This window comes from Cupressus sempervirens, chromosome 1 (genome assembly GCF_028749045.1).
Source record: "Cupressus sempervirens isolate cs-2001-9-10 chromosome 1, ASM2874904v1, whole genome shotgun sequence".
Classification (NCBI taxonomy): domain Eukaryota; kingdom Viridiplantae; phylum Streptophyta; class Pinopsida; order Cupressales; family Cupressaceae; genus Cupressus; species Cupressus sempervirens.
The window spans coordinates 7,683,145-7,707,788 of record NC_143118.1 but is presented as its reverse complement, the minus strand read 5'-3'; positions in this window follow the sequence as shown (position 1 = coordinate 7,707,788).

Here is a 24,644-nt window from a genome sequence, read left to right as displayed (position 1 = left end):
AAGAGAAAGAGGTTGTATGCTGGTTCCTGCCACCCCTCAAAACAAATGAGTCATCAATGGTTGATTTTTCTTCCCCTTCTCCTATGTTTATTCCTATTGTTTTCATTCTTGAAGATAAGATTAATACATTGGAGGATAGGGAAAGTGAATATTACTATATATTTGAGGGTGATTTGAGTCTTGAATGCAATGAAATAGGTGCCCATCCAATGATAGATCTTTTGCAGGAGAAGCTTCTCTTTACCTAGGTTGTTGAAGCTCAATTATGTGAGAGTGTCACTAAAAGCCCCGATGCTATTCACTCTACTTCTATTAAGGAACTGAGTGACCAGCTTCCTCTCCTAGAAGATTATCAAAAGGAGACTAAAAGGACTTGAGGAGGATGAAGTAATATATGATGAAGTGTGGCTGTTCAAACCTAAGTGGGCATTCAATCAAGTCCTACATTTTTTTTGGAGGCTTTAAGTTGCCATGATGCTGATGCAAGTAGGAGTCCTTCTTAGAAAGTAGAATCAAATATGGAGAAAATAATCCTACAAGTATCTTAACCAGTCAGTGGCTTCACATAAGTAACTTATATCTTTGGTTTCTATGATGGGAGTTCCTCCTATCTCTTTATATAGTTAGTGTTAGGTTGTGTGTTTAGTTTAGTTGTTCTTCTTTCCTTTCCTATCTGTGTGTTCTTTCCTTGTGTTTATTTGTCCTACTTTTTGACCACCCAAATTCATAGCATCTCCCTATGCTACTTTAGACTCTGCAACCCAATGGACTATTTGTGGTCTTCCATAATAAAGGAAGTGAGGTGGTCTATTTTTGTGTGTGTCTTTGTTAAGCTCTTCTGCAAAACCAAGAGATATCTAGGTCCTTGCTTAGACATTAGAATGCCCAAGTCTTGTGTTAAAACTAGCTCTTGGTGCACTTTTAGTCCCCTAGTTTTGAACTCCTATTTTTTTCAAGTAAAGTCTAAACAAGTCAAGGTTCATGTCTAAGTGATAGCTAAGATATTCTCTATCTCATCTCCCCCCCCATTCAAAGCTATCTAAGTGGGAAATGAATACAATATTAGTCAACTAGGTGATTCTAGGTGGGAGGGTAAGTTTAAAGCACATTCCTAAGATGAGGATAAAGTTATCTCTATGATAAAATCCATTGTATATTCAATGGATTCTCACTCTAAGATAGGTTATAATTGGAGATTTGATCACATGAACACAAGATAATATGGTAACAAGAAGAGAATGGTCAAAGTCAATAAAGTTCATCTTTATAACTGAAGGAATAAAAATTGAGAACTCACAAGAATCAAGCTCAAGGTCATAGGAGCAGATTGGAAGCAAGTTCATTAGAATCAAATGTAGAAGAAGCTTTGAAACTCTCAGTAATGGTGGAGAACCCAGGTCAAAGGGCTCAATGAATCATTCTAGACCATTAGATAGAGTCAAATCTACGACAATAATTTAACTTTATTGTTTATGTGGTCTCTAATGTTAAATAGTTAAAACCCAATTATAAGCTTCCATGTGGTAAGGGTTGTTAGAGTAATTATTTGTTTGCACTTATTAATTAAATCACTTTGATTTAATTAATTAAGTTGCCTATTACTCTATTTTGCTTAAGCTATCTTGTAGGTGCATTATTAATTAATTATTAATTAATAATGTGCAACCTAGCTTTTTAGTTTAGGGTTTCTATCTCACCTTTATAAGGATGAGCATTGTACTTTCTTCATTATCTCTTATGCATTTTTCATTTGAGAGCAACTTTTCTTCTATCTCCATTTTTTAGCAAACCCTTGCCTCTTCTTGTCTTTTTCTTTTGTGACAGGTTTTTGCATGCAGGGATTCGAAGGCTTTGTGGATTTGATTGGCTTATTTGCTCAAATCCTACATGGTATCAGAGCCAGATCTACTGTAGCTTGTTTAGTGTTTCAAGAAAAAGGGAGAGCAAGGGTTTGACGGATCAGATCTGGTGTTTTTTCAAGCTTTTTCTGAGAAAATAGGGGGGTCACTAATTTTTAGAGCAGTTTGAGGCCAAATAGACCTCACGGATGGATTCAGAAGGCATCAAAACCCCTGTTTTGATATAAAATTTGTCCGATTTGGACAACTTTGATCTGGGAGGCAAATTTTTTTTGTTGAACAGGGCCGTACGACCCTTGGCATGCGGATCGAGGTGGAAAAATAAAAAAATCGCAAAAATTTTGGGAAAAAATGCAATTTTTTGGCAGCGGCGGTTAGGAAAACCGCTGGCGGTCACCGAAACCGCTAGAGGCTGCGGTAAACCGCCGGGGGTTACCGCCTGCGGTCCCGCAGACTGCCAGCGGCTCTGTGGCCGCTGCGGCTCCACCTCCGCCGGCCGCCTGCGCTCAGCCGCTCGCCTGCGCTTGTCCTCCACCACGGCAACGGTGCTCCGCCCTCCCTCCGCCCGACCACCGCCCGGCCGCCACTCCACCAATGGTGCAGGGGTGGTGCAGGGTTTTTTATTTTTTTATTATTTTTTTTTATTAAAAAAATAATAATTTTTTCATGCATTTCAGAGGGCCTGGTGTTTTTTCTCCGTAACTTGAGCATACGGACGTATTTTTTCGATCTGAAAAATGCGCCGGAAAGCTGGTTCTGAGACGGAGATATTTGTGTAGGATTTTTTGAGTTTTGATGTAGTATGGTTGCCTGTTTTGGTAGTCAAACCTGGATGTTCTATTTTGCACTCTGGGAGGCGTATCTTGAGCATCCGATCTCCGATTTTGGACTTCTTTATATCACTGGAAAGCTCTTTCTATGCTCTTTCCAGTGATGCTAGTTGTTGTTCTAGATTCTGTTGCAGGAACATCCTATTCATTCTTTTGCATTTTAGCATTCTGGTGGATATCCTATTTGTTTCAGGTCCGAGGATCGATTTTGTTGCTTCAGTTGCTTCGTTTTGGGCTCTACCTTCTATTGTTTCAGCTTTATGTCTTTTCTGATAATTTTTGATATTCATTGTAAGCATTTTTATGCAACGCACTGAGATAAAGTGCCACTCTTGCGTTTCGAGATCTTTTTCATCATTGTGATTCGTTGTACTCGCACTATTATATAAAGTGCCATGGGAGGGATAGTTGTTTGCCGCTTATAGGCCCTCTCTCTCTTTTGCCTCATGCAGTGTCGATGACACGTGCCTTTATTGGTGTCTGTATCTCACTCTCAATGTGTCTGGTTCCTGTGTTGTAGGAGATTTTTTGGCCCACCTTTTCAGTTGCCTGTTACCTCACCTGCCTTAAGGGGAGGTTATATTGTTGTTCTATGCTTCTTTGGTTGATGGTTCGTTGGTGTGAGCTACGTATTTAGTACCTAATCCTACATACTAGGCGATTGCAGTGGCTGGCTACCTATGCATTTCGGTGAGATGGATCATCTACCATATAGACACACTCGGTTCGTGCCTTCTATTTCCATGGAGGTTCTACAGATCAGCATTTTGACAGAGTTTTGCGGTTCTTCATGCTTCAGTGATTCTCTTTTGATCTCTTTGTTCCTTCTTTTGGAACATTCTTTGCTATCTCTTTTTGGAGTAGGGTTTTTCCCATGTGGTTTTCTCTATTTCTCCTCTTTATAGAGATAATGTTGTGATTGGGTACTTGATTAGGCCTTGTTGCCGAGACCCAATTTTCCTGCTTTCATAGCTGTGCTAGGTTAGCTTACCTCCTAAGCTTCGCTTAAGGGGGGGGGTGTTAGAGTAATTATTTGTTTGCACTTATTAATTAAATCACTTTGATTTAATTAATTAACTTGCCTATTACTCTATTTTGCTTAAGCTATCTTGTAGGTGCATTATTAATTAATTATTAATTAATAATGTGCAACTTAGCTTTTTAGTTTAGGGTTTCTATCTCACCTTTATAAGGATGAGCATTGTACTTTCTTCATTATCTCTTATGCATTTTTCATTTGAGAGAAACTTTTCTTCTATCTCCATTTTTTAGAAAACCCTTGCCTCTTCTTGTCTTTTTCTTCTGTGACAGGTTTTTGCATGCAGGGATTCGAAGGCTTTGTGGATTTGATTGGCTTATTTACTCAAATTGTCTTTTTCTTCTGTGACAGGTTTTTGCATGCAGGGATTCGAAGGCTTTGTGGATTTGATTGGCTTATTTGTTCATATCCTACAAGGGTCTCACGATGCACTAAGAAAAAACAAGTTAAAGGTCAGATGACCCTAATCTTGCAACAAATCTGAGATCAATGACTTCGAATGAATTTTGGGTCAATTTTGGGTAACAGTTGCCTTGTATTCACAAAGTCTCTGAATTAACGACACATATCAATGGTCCCACTAAGCACCCAACAAGAATATTAAAAACTTGTCACAAAGGGACACACCAATGTTTGATTCCAATGATGGAATACCTTGTGTCATGGTGGGCCAAGTCTTCGAGTAATGAAAGGGTGCTAGGTGTCAAGAAAGCATAAGGTGGACTCACGAAGCATCAATACGAAGGATAAATATCAACCACTAATTAAGCCCAAGATCAATGACCCCTTTTTAATTTTGGGAAGTTTTCTTACAAGTACAAGCTCATTTCAAAAAATCTCCTGAAATAGTGCCACATATTGTCACATGTCAAAAGTGAAGGCAAGCACAAGATGTTGTGAGATAATGACAAGTGGCAAGTGGGCCCATAATCAATGGTCTCCTAGGATAAAGTAAAGGAAATACGTCACATTAAAGGGTTTAAGCCTGGAAATAAATTAAAAAGTGCCACATGTTAGGAGAAATTAAAGGCATTCTCTTTGTCAACATATGAAGACTTAATCATGACTGTCCATCAGACAATAAGGAAAGATATATCGATGATGGTAATTTAAACTTGGGTGTTTGATAGAATATGAAGATGTAGTTGATGGTGCAGAAGGAAGATTGAATGTGTTTGAGGGAAATCCAAGGATCACAAAGGCCATGGGTGGTGTTAGGTGTTGACAAGGAAGGTCAGTTGCCAAGATCATGCCAAAAATATCGTGCAGTGCTTCATTACCAGCCTTATCTTTACAATTTCTTCTTCTCTCTTTGATGTATGATTATGTAATGGGTGATTGTTTGCCTATCCTATTCTAAACAGTTCAAGTGCTCCAAAATATAATAATGAATTGTAATGGCTAGGTATCTAAAGGCCTATAAATATAACTTTTATAGTTAATACAAAGATCAACAATTTTATGCTATTTCTCCCCTATATTTCTAGATATTGAGTGAGAATCGAGACGTTGTATGAAATGGAGGATTTAAATTGATATCTACAACTACATCTTGTGTGGTTTTAATTCCATTTGAGATCATCATTTCTAATGTTTTGTTTATTGTCTCCTCCAACTAAGATAACCATGCATAGTAAAGTAGTATATATGGGATTGTAGGAAAAACACATTTGAAGCTAGTGATATATTACTAGATTCCATTTTAGTAGAGGGTTATCAGTCAAGTTGGATTCTATTTCATCTTTAATGTGCATCTATGCTTTTTCTCTAGATTGCATTTTATTAGGTCCAATCTGCATTTAGAAGTGGGAGTAGATGTTAGAGAGCTTGAAGGTGATTTGTGATAGCTATTCTACCGATTGTCATAGGTTACCCAAATATTATCCTGCCTAGGTTGTTTGTGTTTGCAAAAAATCTAGTTTATCCTCTTCCTGTCTCAGGTTAAGAGAATAGCTCGATTAGAATGATCTATTATAGACACAAATCATTGCATATCTTGCACTTAAGGGAGTTGTACCTTATAATTTAGAGGGCAATAATATAACACGTACATTGACCAATTTGTTGGTGACAACCTTTTGTGTCCTTGCATTTTAGGCATCCAAAGTCAAGGTAAAACCAAGTTAGCAAGAGGGACAAAATTTTAACCAACAATATGTAATTCTCAAGCACAATTGTTTATGGAATCTTCTTGTGATGGGTTTGGCAAAAATTTTGCTCTCTTCATGCTATTGGAATATTTGTTACTTTTCCAAATGTGGTAGTGATTTATTTTTCCTAGATTGGGCCTTATGGCATTATGAAATGATGTTTTTCAGTTCAATTCAATATAAGAATAGAGGATCCTTTCCAAGTCACACTCATTCCCTTTCATACCCTTGATCCTGAGCATATGCTGGAGATTTCTAGATCAATATCCTTTTTATGTTGTTCTTCTTTCCATTATATTCATTTTTTTTTAAGGATATCAATTTCGGGATGCTGAAGCTCCTAACCCTCCCCTCCATCCTAATTGTATTTGGTTGTTTTGGACTTTGTGGTGCAAGACCTCATCAACACTATGCTCCAGCTACCAAGGGATTTCTCTCATAATCCCCATTAAACCTCTTTGTAAGGGTTGGTATGCCAACCCCAAGCCCTCAATGGGAAGCACTTGTAAATGTATGCCACCTCAACCATGTGTTAACAACCCTTGTATTAGGAGCATATGCCTTGGTCATTTTGTATTGGAGGTTTTCCCTCCCATTGTATGCAAGACTAGGGGTTTTCTTCCCTATTCTTTTTCCCCTAATGCCCACACTTTGAACAAATAAAACAATTATATAATTTTGTTTTATGTTAATAAAATATGTATTTTATTTTTTTGTTTTATGTTAATACAATTATATATATATATATATATATATATATATATATATATATATATATATATATATATATATATATATATATATATATATATATATATATATATATATATATATATATATAAGCTATAGTATAACATATTGTTGGAAACTTACAATTGGAACAATTATTGGTTTGTCATTGATGTCAAATCCATGGATGAGACATATTGCTACCTAATCTAAATGTCATATCTATTTGATTGATGAAGAGGATTTGAGAAGTTACTCATAACTATAGAACATAGAGGAAATGTTGAAGTTATGAAAATGAAGTTACAATGGACATTTGATTGGATAGAGTCTAATAAAGCAAAGTAATTATTTATGTGAAGAAATCTAAGCTAAGCCGAGCAAAAGAGTAAAATACTAAGGAGTGTCGAGTAATGCTACTATCAATCGAGCTACACTTAGTGCCAATAAAATCCCGTGTTGATTGAGTATTAGTATTGACCGAGGAAGTTAGTTGATGCCGAGCCAAGAGGCTTTATGATAACTGAGTATTTTAGTGTTGACCAAGTATCGCAATTGACTCAGTTTATTTCTTGGGAGATGTAAAACTTGTTGAAGATAGATTGATGAATTTGATCATTAAATTCAAGAAGGTGATTAGGTAAAGACCTAATAGACAAATTCTAGAGAAGTTTCTAGAGGATGATCAAGAAGATGAACAGATAGATTGAATCTGATCATAAAACCTAAGATCTACGGTGGATGTAGAAAATGGTAAAGAACAAATTTCATATTTAAAGAGGCAGATAATTGATCATTTGGTGTGATTTCTAGTTGTGTTGAGTCAAGCTAAGTTGAGCCTAGCCAGTGTGTGTATGAGCGAGTTTTTATGTAGAGAGACATACGGAGAAAGGTATATTAGCAGCACACAAGTGTGTGAATGTGAAGCTAAAGGAAAAATCTTGTAGATATGATGTTTTTTTTATAAGATAATTAGAGAAGAAGGTTTAAGTGTTGATGATAAGAGTGGATTGATTGCTTGAAGGGTGACCAAGAAGATCAAGATCATAGATGACAGTGAAAGGCTAATTAGTAAACCAACATAAGGACCAAATAGAGATATGAACCAGTAGAAGTGAGTTGTAATCACATAGATTGAACCTATTATTTTCTTTCTTATCATTGTAAACAATTTGTATTGAAATCTTTTTAACAGAGGTTCACCTAACAGTCATTGGAAGACCTAATAGTCTATGTAAATCCTTTAACTGGGTTATATTCTAAATGGAATGGTCAAAATCCTCTTACAAGGCCACTCCTAATAGGTCGATTAAATCCTCTAACTAGATCACATTTAATAGTGTGCATTATAACCTTTAACAGGGTTGGCTCCTAATAGAGCTCATTTTGAAAGAGTGAAAAATAGTGACATGGTTATGGTGGTTTTTCCCAAATTGGGTTTCCATATAAAATCCTAGTGTCAAACAATGATGAATGTTTTATGAATGTTTTCATTATGAAATGTAAGTTATGTATATGACAATTTTATAGTAGAGAACAAGAAATAAAAGGATAAATAGAACAATGAAATGATTAATGTTTAATTATTCAAGTGGTACATATAGACCTTGAGTAACTGATTCACCCCCCTCCCCAGTTATTCTAAACATTTCTCACAATTGATATAAGAGCTCAATTCTTATAGAGAAAAGGTTGAAGGTAATTAAAGCTAAAGATCATGATGAATAAGAGAGATATCAAAATGAACAAGGAGAACTTTCGTACATGGTAGACACTGATAAAGTTGCACATATCTAGTATCAGTCATGCTGCTATCAAGTTTTTGGACAATGAATATGTAGAAGTAACAAATAATCCTTTGAATATTGATGAATTGAGACATAAGTTAGATCATAACCAAGAAACGTTGGAGATTGTCTTAGCCCTAAACTATGCTAAGTTTGGTGACCTAAAAGATTGCAATACTGCAAAGAAGATGTGGGATAGGTTGAAGACCATATATGGAGGTGATGACAATGTTTAAAGAGCCAAATTAGAAAGCTTGATAGGAAAATTTGATGGCATGAGAATGATGGAAGGTGAGAACATAGTACAATACTACACAAGAGTTAAATAGGTTGTTAATGCTATTCAAGGTGGAAATGGAGAAATCAAAGATGAAGCAATAATTAGTAAAGTATTGGGGACTCTACTCCCTATCTATGCCATTAGAGTCTCTACAATCCAAGCACTAAGATGCATACCAAATAAAAACTTGACCTTAGAAGGTGTACTTGGTAGACTTACTTCTTTTGTGATTTATAATTTTGATAACTACACAACTGCTACCATTGAATCTGATTTCAAGCCACAACTTGTTCTTGACAAAAAGAAAGGAGAACATGTGAATAGTGAAAGTGATAGTTCTGATGATGATATTGATGAACCTTAAGCTCTCAAAGCAAAAATTTTTGGAAGAGGAAGAGATAAATACAAAGATAAATTACCTATCATTTTTTTTTCATGCAACAGAGTTGGTCATATTGTTGCTAGATGCCTTGATAGAGAAGATAAGGATAAAAGAAAGGAAAGCAAGTACAAAGGAAGAAGAGATGAAAAAGACTACAAGAGAAGAAAGGATGAAAAAGGTAAGAAATCTTGTTATATTGCTAAAGAAAATATTGTTAATGAATCTAAGAGTAATGATGATGAAGTTGTCTATGTTGCTATGAAAGAAGATTATGATGAAGATGAAAAAATTATATTAATTTCTTATGTGAACAAAAGTGATAGATGGGTAATTGATAATGGATGTTACAATGATATGACTAGTGATAAGGAAAAATTTGAAGATATAGGTCCACACAATGGTGGATGTGTTAAATTTGGTAATGATATCCCATGTGTCATATAAGGTAAAGGCACTATTCAAATTACTAAAAAGGATACCATGTGACAATGTTTACTGGGTTGAAGGACTTAACTACAAATTTTTGAGTGTTTCATAGCTAAACAAGATAGGTTACAAAGTTGAATTTCACAATAGAAAGGCCAAGATACATGATGGTGATGGTAAGCTAATTGGAACTAGTGAATAGACTAGATGTTTGGTTATGGCACAAAAGATTATGTCATGTGAACTTTGACAATTTAATGAATATCAACAAGATGAAGAAAGTAAGAGGATTGCCTAAACTAAAGAAGCCTAACAATGCTATATAGTAAACATGTCAATTAGGAAAGATGACAAAGTCTAGTTTCTAGAGAAAAACATATGCTGCTAGTGATATTTGGAATTGGTTCATACTGACCTATGTGGACCCATTGGTGTTAAATGTTATTATGGAGATCAATATTTCATTCTATTTGTAGATGACTATTCTAGAATGATGACAGTGATGTTTCTTAAAGCTAAATCTAATTCTTTTCAGTTATTCAAGTGGTATTTACCCAGAGTTAAAAAAGAAATAGGGAAGAGTCTAAAGTGTTTGAGATCTAATAGAGGTGGTGAATTCATCTCACATGAGTTCAATACATTTTTCAATGACAAAGGAATCAAAAGGCAAATGTCAGTACCAAGGACCCCTCCTTAGAATGCGATAGCTAAAAGGAGAAACATATCAATAATGGTTTGTGCAAGAACATTAATGATGGAGAAGTATGTGCCACAAAAATATTGGAGAGAAGTGACTAGTACTACAATCTATAGCCTGAATAGAGTTCAAGTTAACAAAGGTGCAAATGCTACATCTTTTGAATTATGGTATGACTATGATCCCAATGTTAAACATTTCAAAATCATTTCTAGTAGATGCTATATACTAAAAGATAATAAGAATAGAAAGCTTGATGCAAAAAGTGATGAAGGCATATTCCTAGGCCATTCTACTAAAAGAAAAGCTTATAAGTTTTTCAATTCTAACACTAACAACGTTGTGGAAAGTGCAGATGTGAGAGTTGATGAGTTTGTAGAAAAAGATGATACTTCATGTAATGAAGAACCGAAAGACTATAGTGCATTCATCTATGTGGATGATGATGCTCCCAACACTCAAAGTGAATAGACAAGTCAAGCTACAAGTTCCCATTAGACATGAAATGATGGAATGCAAATTCAAATTTCCAAACAACAGAGAGTGGGTGCCAAGCAATAGGTTGAAGATGCTAAGTCATAGACAATCAATTCTAACTATCAGATAGTGCATGCCAAGCATTCAAAACCTAAACCATAACCTTAACAAGCAAGAGGAAATGAGCCTGCAATTATTTTTCTAGATGAACATTAAGAAGAACCAAGAAGGAAACTACCCATGTTAGCAAAATATGTGAGAAGACATCATAAACCTAGTCAAATCATTGGAGATGTTGAATCAAGTATAATGACAAGAAGAAGACTCAAAGGTGACACATTCTTATTATGTGAGTTTGATCCTAGGATAATAAAAGATGCTTTAGATAAATAAGATTGGATACCAACAATGAACGAAGAAATTGACTAGATTGAGAAGAGAAATACTTGGACCTTAGTACCAAGACCTAAAGAAAAAAATGGCATTGGGACAAAGTGAGCTTTTAGGAACAAGCTCAATGAAAATGGTGAAGTAACAAGAAATAAGGAAAAATTGATATGCAAGGGTTATGTAGAAGAAGAAGGAATTGATTATGGAGACACTTTTTCTCCTATGTCCAAACTTGAAGGAGTGAAAACTCTGCTTGCATAGTCAACTTACAAGACTTTTAAAGTATATCAAATGGATGTCAAATTTACATTTTTAAATTTTATACCAGAGCAATAAGTATACATTGAATAACCTAAAGGATTTGTAGATCTAGACAAAAGGAACATGGCATGTAAACTGAATAAAGATCTTTATGAATTGAAGCAAGCCACAAGAGCATGGTATGAAAGACTATATAATTACTTAGTGAAAATTATTTTTGAAAGAAAAAATGATAACATCAACTTATATTGAAGAATGATAAGAATAATGAAGTACTACTATCTGAGATATTTGTTGATGATATCATATTTGGAGGAAGAGAAGCATTATGTAAATCATTTGCTAATGAAATGAAAAAGGAATTTGATTACATGCACGTCAAATAAAATTTGATGTTTTCATTTTAAAATCCAAATACATCAAGGAAATATCAAATACTTTTGGTATGGAAGATTCAAGGCTAGTGAGGATACCTGTCTATAGGACATAAGCTATCTAAGATTGATGATTCTACTGATGTGAACTAGACCCTATATAGACCAATGATAGGAAAATTGCAATATATTGTTCACATCAGGCCAGATATTGCTTTGGCAATTGGGATATTTGCTAGATTTTCAAAAAAAATCCTAAAGAGAATCACATGATGGTTGTAAAAATGATATTGAGATATCTGAAAAAGAACTATTGGGATGGAAATATTAATGATAGAAAAAGAACTAGGGGGTGTAATATTTCTAGGAAAAAGATTGGTGTCATGGACAAGCAAGAAGAAGAATTATATTTCCCAGTCAACATCTATAGCTAAGTATAGCTACAATGACTTCTTCAAACATCATTTGGAGTAAGAAATTGTTGAAAGGTATGAAAGAAAAGATTACATATCTGGTCATTATCTATTGTGATAATACAAGTGCTATCAACATTTCAAATAATCTAGTGATGCACACTAAGACAAAACACATTGCTATCAAGTATCACTACTTGAGAGAATTAGTTCAAGACAAAGAAGTGAAGCTAGAATATGTGAATACAAAGAAGCAAATTGCTGACATATTCACAAAACCATTACCCAAAGATGCTCATGAATATCTTAGAGGTAAACTAGGGGTGATTCCCCTAAATAAAGCTACTTAAGAAGAGAAGGTGCATTGCATCACATGTGCTAATTAGAACATTCTACACAGTGGTGTAATGCAACTCTACTTTGGAACATGCCTAAGCTAGAATAATTTAGTACAACATAAATAGATTAGTCATAGAAAGATGTCACGTATCAGCCATACATGCAAAATCTACATAATTGAGACATATGAAGAATTTTGAAGTTGAGAGAGCTACACATCTTTGACATTCTTGACAAAGAGCAAGATAATACTAAAAGAGGGAGAGATTATTGAAAGGAGAGATTACTAAGAGAGGTCAAATGGAGAGATTACATATTAAGGGATAGATTATTGAGAAAGGAGGTAAGATAAACCTCAGAGGGAGATAATCATGCAAGAGAAATTTGAAAATATAGAATGATGATAGATGGAGTTTTATGAAATTGCATGGATGGGAATCATAATGAACTAAGGATATTGGTCACTCATGGAAGTGAAATCTTTTAGATTGTATGGCAACTTTGCTACTACTAGTATTCAAATATTTGAGATGTTGCCATCAATGCCAAAGAGGGAGATTGTTGGACACTTACAATTAGAAAAATTGTTGTTTTATAATTGATGTCAAATCTATGGATGAGACATATTGCTACCTAATCTAAATGTCATGTCTATTTGATTAATGAAGAGGATTTGAGAAGTTACTCATAACTATAGAACCTAGAGGAAAGGTTGAAGTTATGAAAAGGAAGTTATAATGGATATTTGATTGAATAGACTCTAATAGAGAAAAGAAATTATTTATGTCAATAATGCTAAGTTAAGTTGAGAAAAAGAGTAAAATACTAAGGAGTGTTGAGTAATGCTAGTGTCAACCAACCTATAGTTAGTGTCAATAAAATCCAATGTTGACCAAGCATTAGCATCGATCGGGAAAGATAGTTGATGTCGAGCCAAGAAGCTTTACAATGACCAAGTATTTTAGTATTGACTGAGTATCAAAATTTAGAGATTGTCAACTGACAATAAGAGAACAAATTCAAAGAAATCGTAAGATCAAGCCAGCTCAGTTGATTTCTTGGGAGATGTAAAACATTTTGAAGATAAGATTAATGAGTTAGATCATTAAATTAAAGAATTTTATTAGGTAAAAACCTAACAAATGGATTATAGAGAAGTTTCTAGAGAATGATCACAAAGATGAACAGATACATTGAATTGAATTGAATCTAATTGTAAACCCTAAGATCTATGGTGGATGTAGAAAATTGCAAAGCACGAATTGCCTATTTAAAGAGGTACAAAATTGATCATTTGGTGAGATCTCCAACCATGTCTAGTCAAGCCAAGATGAGGCCAACTAGTTTGTGTATGAGCAAGTTTTTATGTAGAGAGACATATAGAGCAAGGTTGATCAGAAGCACACAAGTGCATGAATGTGAAGCTAAAGGAGAAAGCTTTTAGATATGATGTTATTGTTGATACAATAATTAGAGTAGAAGGTTTAAGTGTTAATGAGAAGAGTGGACCAATTGGTTGAAGGGTGACCAAGCAGGTCAAGATTAGAGATGGCAGTGAAAGGCTTATCAGTAAACCAACATAAGGACCAAAAAAAGATCTGAACTAGAAAAAATGAGTTGTAATCACACAAATAAAACCTACTATTTTATTTCTTATCATTGTAAACAATATGTATTGAAATCCTTTTAACAGAGGTTGACCTAATAGTCATTTGAAGACTTAACAATCTATGTAAATCCTTAACTAGTTGACATTCTAAATGGAATGATCAAAGTCCTCTTACAAGGTCACTCCTAATAGGGTGATTAAATCCTCTAACCAGGTCACATTTGACAATGTGTATTGCAACCTTTAATAAGATTGGCTCCTAACATAGTTCACTTTGAAAGAGTGAAAAAGAGTGACATGTTGCTGGTGGTTTTTCTCAAATTGGGTTTCTACATAAAATCATAGTGTTAAACTGCAATGAATGTTTTCATTTGATAATGTTTTTGTTATGAAATGCAAGTTATGTCTATGACAGTTTTACAGTAGAGACCAAGCAACAACAAGATACATAGAACAATGAAGTGATTGATGTTTAATTGTTCAAGTGGTACATATAGACCTTGAGTAATTGATTCACCCCCGCTCTTAGTTATTATAAACATTTCTAACACATATATTATATAAATTATTAGATAAAATATATTGATTATATTATTTATTTTAATTAATTATAAGATTGTATTATTTTAATAATATTTATTTATAATTTTTATTATCCTAATAATTTCATTTAATATAAATATAATATTATATATATTGTTATATGAATCTATGTTAGATAGTTTCTCTATATTATTGTTTAAAAATATTATGATATGTTAAAATTATTGATATAATTTTGTATAGAATAATTTTTTTAAAATTTCAGTATTTCAATTGTACTAATTAATAAACACAATAAAATCTAGAAAATTAGTGTAATAATCCATGATCATGTCTAATAATTTTCTATAGTCATGGTTTGATATTCTTATATTTTTTGATATGCATATAAAACACATGCAACTAATTTTTCTTGACTAGTAAAATATTTGACTTATATAAACATGTTTAATGAATATTACAAATCTTTGTAGTGTTAATATTGATAAATTTTAATATTTCACTTTGATAATCTATCATCAAATATCTAAATAACTAAACAATTTTATTTTTTCTTTAATTTAATTCTCTTTGTCTATCTCTATCATTTATCTCCTCTCCCTCTCTACCTACCTATGTCTCCATCCCTTTTAACTCTCTCTCTCGGTATATCTCCTTTCATTCTCTATTTCCATTTCCTTCTACATGTCTCTACTTTAATTTGGTAGGAATTTTGACGCATCATGTCTCTCTTTTTTCTTGCTTTTTTGCATTTCCAATCAAGGATACCTCATTTGAAAAGCAATTGGATATGCTAGTGGTTTTTCTTTAATGTTTTTTCATGAAAAATGATACTTGGTTTCTTTCAAGACTGATAAAAGATATTCAATTCTTAATAATTATATTGTATTCAAATGCAGGTCTCTTTAGCATTCTAATGCAGGAATCCCATCTAAAACTTTGGTCATTCTTCCATTTTTCATTTTCGATGCTTTGAGAGCTTATATTAGGTTTTGAATTTTTAATAAAGGATAAATATTTCTTTAGTTCTTACCTACACAAGATAATGCATTCATTTAAATGGTACGACTCTATTTAGAATCTTATGTTTATATTTTATTTTTAAAATAAAAATAAAAATATTATTTACTTTTTGTTTTGTAAATTTTTGAAGGATAATCTTTATGTAAATTTAGTTAATTAATGAAAGGTAAAAAATTAGCTTGTGATAAAAAAATAACAATAATAATAAAATTATTAATATACACAAACTAGATTGAATTCTATATATCTGATTATTTTTGTATCAATGCAATTTTAGATATTGATCATTATATAAAACTATTTGTGTGTGTGTGTGTGTGTGTGTGTGTGTGTGTGTGTGTGTGTGTGTGTGTGTGACAGAGAGAGAGAGAGAGAGAGAGAGAGAGATCTACAACAACCTTTCTCTGATCTTTCCTTCTGCAACCTATGAGACACTAAAACAAATACATGTTTCTAGCTCTCTTTTTATAGAACTTGATTGGGTTAAATTGAAATTATCCATTATTTCAATAAAGAAAAATAAGTACATGTCAAAGTCATAAAATACTAGAAGAACTTTAAACATTAATCCATCACCATGAGTTTACAAATTGATCAAAATGCATATGAGAAACCAGAAATAACCAATCAGGATTTTTTAAATGAAGTTGCAAAATTAGCTGCTCAATTGAAACAACTTAAACAAAAATCCATTGGATCTGATAGTAAAGAATATGATATCCCCAAAAATGCATTCCAAATGCAATATGGTCATTATGAATTTTGGTAGTGCCTTTTGGTTTAACTAACTAATGCACTTGGTACTTTATGACTTTGATACATGATGTGTTTCAACCATTTTTAGATGTATTTGTAATCACATTTTTAGATGATATCCTAATATGCTCAAAGAATTAAGAAGAACAATCACAACATCTTAGGTTAGTACTTCAAGTCTTATGAAAGCACCAACTATATGCAAAACTTAGCAAGTGTGAATTCTTTAAATATGAAGTATCTTATCTAGGTCATGTGGTTTCTAAAAATGGTATTTCTTGATGCAGGAGCATCTTGGGTGTAAGAGGAATCTTGCATCAACCAAAAATATTTCATTTTAGTTATTTCAATAAGGGTTGTCTTAATGTAGGGTTGTTGTATATGGGGCTTGCTACTTAGTAATTTAGTCATATGAGCTCAAAATGTCCTAATTTCAAAGGTGGATATTCATCCTAGATATATCACCCTACGAGTTGAGGCTCAGTTCCATATCATGTGTATTCATGGATTTATTGCAAATTTTTGGTTTGCAATTTCGATATACAAACTTTAGGCTCACCGTTGGAGGCCTAAAAGTGCTCGGATGAGGCCCAATAAATTGATGGGTGAGCACTTGCGTGGATCTGAGCATGTACATTAGGAGCTGATGTTTTTACAAAGTGGTTATAATAGCCAATTGGAGGAACGGTTTCATGAGAGTTATGGTCTTCCAAAGTTGGGTCAACCAAAATGTCCAAAATAAACATCAAAAATGTATTTGGCCAACTTTATATGTATTGTTATGGTTTGTCGGCCCTAGGTATTAAGTTTGAGTGTCTAGAACCTTCTTAGGTGGCACAAAATGGCCTATTTAAGAAATGCCCAAACATTGTCTACGACAACTTTGGGTGATAGTTCATAGCTTTGTCTTGTAGATTACTATAATGAAGGTGCCCATGTAGGTTAGCATATTGTAATTGTGAATTTTGTAATTTCATATTTGTGGTGATAATAAGAAGCCCATATTTTATTCCTGCAATTATTCTTGTTTCCTTGTTTCTATTATGTGTTTTCACATATTGAGGGGAACACCCTTCATCATTTCTCCTAACCCTGCAAAGAATCTAAGGAAATATAAGTTTAGCCATTCCCAAAGATGCACATGAAATCAAAAACATCCTAGGATTATTTGGGTTCTATCGTAAGTTTCTTAGAAACTATTCTAAAATTGTTGCACCTTTAACCAATTTAACTAAGAAAGAACAAAACTATAAATAGAGCCTTGAATATGATATGAAATTTAAAACATTTTCTAACCAGTGCATCTATTTTTTGCATTCTAGAATTATTGTGACTATAGATGCATGTGTTATAGGCATAGGTGGTGTTTTGATATGAGGTGATAGAGTAATATGCAATGAATCATGAAAGTTTTTTCCTACTAGAAGAAACTATCCTATCCATGACCTTACATTATTAGGTATCATCCATGCTTTAAAAATTTGGTGACACTATTTAGTGGGGACAAGTTTATACTAAGAACTAACCATCGAAGTCTACAACATATATTTACCCAACCACAACTTAATATGAGACAAAGAATATGGATGGAACTCTTAACTGAATATGATTTTACCATCCAATATTTTCTTGGAAAGTAAAATATAGTAGAATTTTTTTAAAGATGAAGATGTTTATGTATAAATAATTTTACCTTAGAAAGAATCCAATTTTACCATGATATTAAATCCCAATTACCTATCAATGACTATTTCTAATCAATTTATGAAGGTCTCAAAAACCAATCCCCTAATGTCCATTTGAAAGATTGAATAGAAAACTATTTCTAGGTAGAAATGGACTTCTTTATTACAAAGGAAAATTATACATCCCTAATAGACCCAACCTAAAATCAAAAATCTTGAAAGATTCCCATGATATACCAATAACAGGACACGTTAGATTCCATCAAACCTACGTTTCAATCAAGAGAAAATAATTTTGGCCTCAAATGAAGAGTCAAATTTGTACCTATGTCCAACAATGTTTGACTTGTCAAAAGTAAAAGTAGAACAATGCAAACCTCCTAGCCTCCTACAACCCTCATCTATACTTGAGTGGAAATGGGAGTCAATTAGTATGAATATTATTGCCAGATTTCCTCAAACTTGAAAAGGCCATGATTCTATATTTGTAGTAATGGATCACTTAACTAAAATGACACACTTTCTACCCATTAAGATAAAGTCTTCTTCTTCTTATATTACCCATGTTTTTGTCAAACAGATTGTTAGATTACATGGTATTCAAAAGAATATTCTATATGATAAGATCCTCAATTTACATCTTATTTTTGGAAATCTATTTTTTCCAAACTCAATACTATTCTCAACTTTAGTACTGCATATCATCTAGAATCTGATGGACAAACTAAACAAATAAATAGAAGTTTAGAAGACATGTTGCAAATGTATACCATGGATAAGCCTGAATTATGGGAAGACTACTTACACCTAATTGAGTTTGCATACAATCAAGGATATGATTAAACCACTAAAATTTCAACATTTGATATTGTATATGGTCATAATTACAAGTCACCTATTTCTTGGTCAGGTCATGTCCATAAGATTTGGTCAAGAATGAGAACTTGATGGAGATGAAGTCTATTATTATTAAAGAAAAATAAAATATGAAAGTTGCACAAGATAGATACAAAAGTTGGGCTGATTCCAAAAGAACAATTCAAAATTTTGATATATGTGATCAATTATTTCTTCATGTTAAACCAAAAAGGAGTTCGCTAAAATTAGGAAAATACTCCAAAAAAACTCCTTGTTTTTTGTGGACCTTTTGAAATATTAGAAAAAAATAGTCGATGTGTGTTATATACTTGCCTTACCCCCTCAACTATAGATTTATAATGTGTTTCATGTTATTTTACTTAAGAAATATATTCATAGTGTAGATCATATCATTGATTGGGAAAGTATTTCCATTGAGCCTTCATGTGAATTTAAAATTGATAATGTTGGAAACTACACTTGGAACAATTGTTATGTTTTCATTCATGTCAAATCTTATTGGTGGGAGAGTTTCTACCTAAGTAGAGTTCCATATTGTATGATTGATGAAGAGGATCTAAAAAGAAGAGATAACAAGAATACCTAGTGGAAAGGTTAAGCTATGTGAAACTACAATGAGCACTTGATTAGTTGGCACATTGGCAAGATTATGCATTGTTTAATCATTACACTTAATGAAGAAGATAGTTGAGTTGAATCCCAGAAGAAATGATATATGGAAGACCAAATGCATATGCTAAACTGATCAATAGAGCAAAAGATTAAGGAACTTATAGTTGAAGCTAAGTTGTGTTAATATCAATCGAGTAAATAGTAGAAGCCAAGAAAATACAATGTTGACTGAGCATCAGTAAAGACTATGTATTAGAAAAGTTATATAGAGAAAAGATAGAGTATGTCAAGCAAGAAAATTATTATCAACCAAGTTATCTAGTGATGATTGAGACTGAAGAACATAGTATTGACCGAGTGATAGCATTTGAATATAGTTTATGAAGGAATTCTAATTTCCAGCCAACATAGTTGAATTTTTGAATTGGTTAAAGAATGTTGATAGCCCATATTTTCACTAAGCTTAAATTTCAAAATTTTATGGTAAAAATGTTATTAGAAAAAGAGTGTTGTGATGTTAGGGTTCTATGTTATTTTTTTTCATCTACAAAGAAAAAACCATGCATTTTTTTCCCCTAATTCAATTATTTTTCATTTTGCCCCAAGTGTAAAATTTGGTGCCCCAGGGTTTTGTTTCCATCCTATATTACAAAAAATCTTCATAAAAAATAAGATTCTAGGCCCTAACCCTAGGTTTTATAGTTGAGTGAGAGTTTAATTTTCTTTTATATTGCATTCTACAATGTTATGACAAATGGGTTAGTGGAGGATTGTAATGAAATGTTTTTAGTTTCCTGATCTTAAGATAAGCGGTGTGTCGTAATATCGTGGATGAGAAAGTTAAAGTCTCTGATCTTATGATTCCTTTGTATCATATGATCATATGTCTATTTGAGTAGTTTCCATTTCTTATTCTATGATGTTATGACAAGGAAGATGACCAGGACATTAGGGACAGAGAAAGAAGGTGCTACGATGTTACGAAGCTATGGGCATTGTAAGGTCATCAAGGTAATGTTTTAATGTTAAGATGCTACATGACACTTATGATTGTAGGATCATAAGGTGATAAAAGATAGGGAAAATTAATAGTAAACTATCAGACAGGTGACAGGTGCCCAATTTTGATTGACCAAACTGTGAAACGTACACCAGATGGATGCTTAGTTGGACTAGTGGGACTAGAAAATAATTTTATATTAGTTTTTATGTGGCATATGGTGATCTCTGATTTTACAATAAAATTTTTATTGTAAGATCTCAAGGTAATGGATAAAGTAATCGGATGCTATGAAGAAGCCACAATTGTAAGATCGTAAATATAAAAGACAAGGCCCATGATGCTATGATAGAAAGAGGTAACAGTTTCTCATAGTATCATAAGAGTTTGAAGGGTAATTGGAGATGTTATGAAGTGATAGATGACCACAATCAAAAGATCATGAGGTAAAATGGGTTAGGTAAGATGCTATGCCATTTCAATATAAGTTGCTTGTTGTAAGATCTTAAAGGAAGAAAAAGTCAGTGCCAACACCACAAAAATTAAGGAGTCGTAAGATCATAGAGGGTTTTTCCATGGCTTCTGATTGTTCGATAAGGGTTTTTTCCAAAGGTCTCATAACATTGGGCAACTAATTTTTCATCTATAACATAATATGGGGAGTCTTTTCATTAGTAACGATCATAAGATCGTAGACCCTGTTTTGACATAAAACATGCTAGTCACTTTTTTTGAGCTGGAAACAACAATGAAATTCTTGAGCAATGATATTTGAATATGTTACAAAAGGTGCATTGCTAGATAGTAATGGCGATGCTCCCCTAAGGTCACAAAATAAGTTGATCTTATGTTTAAAGCATACTAAAAATCGATGCAAAGATGAACATTGATAGTTTGCATTGAGTGATAAAGGCTTTCCTATTTGTCAATTACTGTTCACTATTTGTACAGAAAGAGATTTTGATTAGTTGTAGAGTTTTCAATGTATATAGATAATTATTTTAGAGCCTGAGAGTGGAATCCACACCATGTTTTGCTAGCATAATTACCAAAATGTTTGATAAATAGGTAGAAGAAATTCAAGTGTCAGATGCAAGGGTTGCAAAGACTTCAACTTCTAAGGTGGGAAAATTGCAACAGAGGAAACCTAATAGGTTTGTTGAAGAATGGATTAATCATTTCCCGAATTCTTCCAATGCCAATGTTGCAAACAACCAATCCTTTATCAACCCATATGCTCTTTGCAGAGATGTTGTGTGCCTTGGTGTCACTAGTTTTTAACTATTCAAGTACTACTATAACAGAGAGAAGAATATTAATGTGTGTAATCCATGGAAGAAAAACTTGGCTAAATCAATATTTCCAGAAGTTTTTGTGGACGTGGACTTGATGAAGGCCCTATTTCCTTGCTACAATCCAGCCACCAAATCTTTCTATAAGAAAGATGGAACTATAATTTGTACACTTGACCATGAATCATTCATTGAAGCTTTTGGATTAGATGGAGCTATGAGCTAGCTTGTAGATTTGAAGGATTTGCAGAGGAAGTTTGAGGAGAATACCAAGGCTTAGACTAGGAAATCTATGCTACAACATATTCCCATGGATTTAAAGAATGTGGGTTATTACCTTAAGAAGGTAAAAAAAATGATGCATTTGGACAAATTTGAAAATTACTTTGTGAAAACAATATATGGTGCCCACAAGGTGATTGGCAAGGATGGAACTTACATGGTATTTGGAGCTGAATTCATAATTGCAAGGGATGTGCAAGACTCCTGCCATGGGGGGGAGTATGACTATGTTAACTACATTTTGGAGGTGATGAAAGAAAAGATTGTCTAGCCTCAGAGTGGAGAATTAAAAGATTTCAAGTTCCATCACTATTCACTGCTGATGCACCTAATCCTCTACAAGAATGTAGGGCATGTGAGTTCTAATTTCATTGATCATAATTCTGATACAAATAGAGACCTACCAGTTTAGTTGTGGACACAGGTATGGGATAGTAATTATCATTTTTCTAATTCTATTTCATTCTTTAATAATTTTAGTGCTGTAATAATGAGAATGTTAGATGCAGGTTACTTTAGGGTACCTAAGATTTTAAAAGGTCTTTTGAGACTAACCTTGCTTCCTAAGGGTAAAAGGTTAGACCATAATTGTGGGGACATTTTCTTATTTCCAACTTTTTCTTTAATGAGAGTCTGTGGTTGTCCTAAACCACCCCATATATTATTAAACTTTATCCATCCTAGGTTGGGTATAATAGAGTTCAAATTTCAATTATTTATGGTCAATAGGGAGTACCTATGACCCAAAGTGCATAAGGGCACTTTCTTGTGTAGATGTTTTAGGGTACGAGATTTTACAATAGGAAAAGATGCCCTAGACCAGATCCATACTTTCCTGCACCACTAAAATTTGTCAACTAGTCCTTATAGAATGTATGATTTTGATAATTAGATGAGGGTCATCCTTAAAGAGATAAGAAATTATGTATTTCCCAACACCAAGGAATTACCCCATGAGGATGTTATTCTGAACATAGTTGCAAAGGGTGAGGCAGCTAATAGATTAGCAAAGTTAGATGATGTCTTGAGGGTGGAAAGAGAAATAAAGAGAGCAAATCCCCAATTTATGGGATTCTATATGGATATCCCCTATCCTTAGAGGATTAGGAAGATGACCATTGACCATGCAGAGATTATGGCTAAGATGCCTGAAGGACCTATAGGAGAGGAAGATAGGGTATGTCCAGATAGCCCTAAACCTGATGTGACCCTAGAGATAGAAGAAGATGATGTCCCTGAAGCATCATGGGTCACAAAAGGAAATAAAAGATAGAAGGTTTTCCATATCCCTTCAGAGGTGAAACATAGGACATTGCATATTTTACCTAGAAATAGTCAGTATTTTGCTGACTTAAGGTAGAACTACCTCCAAGAAGGATTAATTCAGCTAAGAGTACACTCATTGACATATGACTAGCAACAACAAGGCTGGATGATAGAATCATCCAAGCCCAATAGTTCCTAGAGGATGATGAATTCATCAAATCTACTAAGTTCAAAACTTTTCTATAGAAGATAAAATAGAGTGAACCGGTGCCGAAGATGAAGCTAGGAGAATCAAATGAACAGAAGCTAGAATTGGTGGAGAAGCTACAAGCCTGTGATCCTGAGAGTGAAGTCACGACTCTAGAGGAGGAAAGAGATCTTGTACAGAGGAGTGGCATGCTATTAGTGCCGAGATGGGATTTGGAGGAAGCTTTTATGCTTGATCAAATAAGAAGGAAAGAAAATGCCATTTCATATGAAACATTTGGTGTTGATGGATTGTAGAGAGGAACATGTTTTAACATAGATACCAAATCTTTGGTAGTTTGGAGTATGGCTCCATTATCAAATAAGACAAAGTCAATGGATGTGCAAAGCACTAAACAAGGTAATATGATTGTATGGACTCTATAAGGCACCTCTAGTATAAAGATTTCTAAGGCCATGAAACATTTTTTATTTATGAATGAAGCCAAGGTAGAGGAGATGGAGACTAGACTTTCTAAGCCCATAAATGATTACATTGATGTAAGAAAGCTCTATGAAGATTAGCTTAGAAAGACCCATGTATACATAGAGAATATTGTAGAGCTTGAGGCCAAGGTCCAAGCACTTGAGAATGAGGTTGCATCTCTTAGAGATCAACTTGTATAGGCAAAGCAGGTAGTTGCTACAGGATAGGGACAGGAACATGAAGATCAACAACAACCAATTAGGAACACAGCTAAAGCCCCAACACAAACATATGATTTGGGGGAAGAGGATATAGAAGAATCAAGGAGAATGAGCATTGATGATCCATCTACTTAGCAGTGAGATGAGATAAGGACAACTTTCATTAAAATATTGATGAGCCACATGATTGAAAATTTGAAAAATATGTCCCAATAGGCTCATAATTTTTACATTGCTTTACAAAGTGCTGAGTAATTTTGCAATGAGGCACTTTCATGTCTATCACCCACATTTAATCTTTGAGGGCCATACACATAATTTCTAGAGAGGATTATTGTATTAATGGCTAAAAAGACAAATTTTCCTGATA